The sequence below is a fragment of the Olea europaea genome, chromosome 3 (genome assembly GCF_002742605.1).
Source record: "Olea europaea var. sylvestris chromosome 3, O_europaea_v1, whole genome shotgun sequence".
Taxonomy (NCBI): Eukaryota; Viridiplantae; Streptophyta; class Magnoliopsida; order Lamiales; family Oleaceae; genus Olea; species Olea europaea.
This window is the reverse complement of record NC_036239.1, coordinates 20,482,107-20,484,813: the sequence shown is the minus strand read 5'-3', so window position 1 is coordinate 20,484,813 and position 2,707 is coordinate 20,482,107.

Sequence of the window (2,707 nt, the reverse complement as noted above, 5' to 3'; positions counted from 1 at the left end):
CACTAAATTCCCTATCTGACTTAAGTATCGGAGAGGCGACGAGCACACACCTCGTTGCCTTTGTTGCAAGTATTTGAAAGCCGTTCATGTTCATCAAAGTTCGGAGTTCAATCATTGAGTTCGACATCTTTCAGGTACTATTTTTTGGTAGCATCAGTAACTATAGACAATTTAATAGGATTAAGCATAAGCAAATTTATTAAGAACGTTGTATACTTTGAGACATGTTTGATAATATTGCATTGCTTAAATAAGAGACTTGACCATGTATCATCTAATTATGATTGGGACGATAGTATGTTCAAAAAAAAAAATGAAAATATATTCTAGATCGTATATTTTACTAAGTAGACATTCTTGTATAATTCAGTTGGGGAAAATCAATTTTGTCCATCCAAATCCCGGGTACCCGTAGCTTGTTTACAGATTTCATCGTAGCATGAATGCTCGAATTCTTTTTTCTTGTAATCATGAGGTATCATGCTCCATCACGTTCATTATGCCCCCTGCTTGGTACATATTAGCGAAACAAGAAAGAGTAAGCAAAGAATATTATTTCTTTTTCTTTTGGATAACATAGCTTTTCTAGCAATATTATTTGTTAAGGTAGCAATCCAATTGTAAATTGTGAATGTCCATCATCAGGGGCGGAGCCAGGATTTTAGTTCAGTGCGGGCAAAATTTTTTCGACGACAAATGTCGAGGTTTTGGTCAGGAATTTAATGACGATAAGAAAATAAAACAATAGTACATCAATACTAAAAACGACATAATTTATATATTACACTTGTTCTTTGCGAGTTTTTATACTTTGATATCATTGTATAATAACTTCATTATTGAACCTCAATATATCTTTCTCCACATAAACAATTGTGCTATCATTCATCCACTGATCACCCAATTACTACTAGGAGTGGGAGTAATTCGAGATGTCAAATGAATCACAAATACTGGAAGCAACTCACAAAACTAGTGCAATTCACAATTTCACATAATCAATTCACAAACTCAAAAAACTAGTGCAATTCACAATTTCACAAAATCAATTCACAATCTCACAATGCAATATATACTATTTCCAAATACTTGGCAACTTGAACTTGCAATCACAGATTCCCAGAGAGCCAGAACCCAGAGGCAACAATGAACTGGTGGTTCACTGGAAGTTTGTACCGCTTCGAGCAATTAAAGAACAAAGTGCTAATTTCATATGTTAAAAAAAAATATTATTACAATTTACACAAATTGAATTAACCAAAAAAAAAATAAGGGAAAAAAAATTTGGGGCTTCGCCTTTTGCTTTCTGGAATCTGGCTTCTTCTTTTGCCAGCTCGGCTGGTTGGCTTTGGCACTTGGCGCCTTGGCGGAGTTGAGAATGTAAAGTCGAAGTCAGAGATGTGAGATGTCAAGATGAGAGCCTAGAGTAGGAGATATACAATAATGGATTGTCGAAGAGGGTAAGGGAACGATGGTCGTATTGTAACGACTATCGGAGACGACGGTTGACGGAGAGGGAACGGAACGGTGGGCTTTGTCACCGGTGGAGAGGGAAGTCGGTGGCGAAGTGTGAAATCGTCACAGACAAAGTCATGAAGGGTAGAAATTTTGAAATGAATGAATGGGTTTGGGTCAAAAATTGATTCAATTGAATTTTGATATGAATGGGTCTAAAACGGGTCATAACCTTGCACAATTGGGCTTGTCTCTCTGGGCTGGATCGAGAATTGGGTTACTGGGTTAAACAAACAAACAAACCTTAAAAAATAATAATAATAATTATTATTTTTTGGCCCAAAAGTCACTGGACGTATAGTGGCTCCGCCCCTGACAGAGTGTACTCTCTTGGGCTATCGTTACTTTTTGCAAGATACTTGAGATGGTTCTACCTCTTGAGCCATACGAGTGGTACCTTGACTCGCGCCGATATGGGACTGTGAAGCACAGTGGATTCGGTTTAGGCTTTGAACGGATGATTCTTTTTATTTTATTTTTTTTCAGTCTATGAAAGTAGACAATTCTAAATTAGGTTTCCCCTTTAGTTTTTTTTTTCCGAACGCAACAAGGTTCTTATCTTCCATCTGTTCGTCAATGTTCATTGGGACATGCTTGGTATATATTCGAAGAAAGTATGTATGTTGTGTTTGGTCCTTTAATTGCATCCAATTTTATTTAATTCAATAGGATAAACATGTCTGGTGTGATTTCTATCGATTAGACATCAATTTACTGTTTTTCAGTGCGAAAATGGGCATAAACTATTGAATTTGAACCTCAAATGGCTTGAGTCGCATGCGTAGAGGTTTGCCCATATGTGTTGAGGGGGATCTAGTTAAAAAACTAACTGGTTTTTAAAAATGTTGTAAAACTATTTTTAAAAATTTCGAACCAAACGTGATACCTAATTTTTTGTTTTGAGAAACAATTATTCAAAATGACAATTCAAATACTTTTTTTGGCGATTTTAAATTAAGCCCTCAAAAGATGAAACTGAAGTAAGTTCAAATTCAAAGTGAAACGCAAACCAAGGGTCTAATATATCCTACAGAAAAAAATTCAAGTAAGCACTCATCAAAGAGTCTTGATGTACTACCCAATCAAAGTCAATTGAATATGAGACATTCGAGTTATGGCAGTGTCAAACATGCCAAATTATTTTAACAAGTACCTGGTCTTAAGAATATGCAACTTCACTCAATTGAAGAAC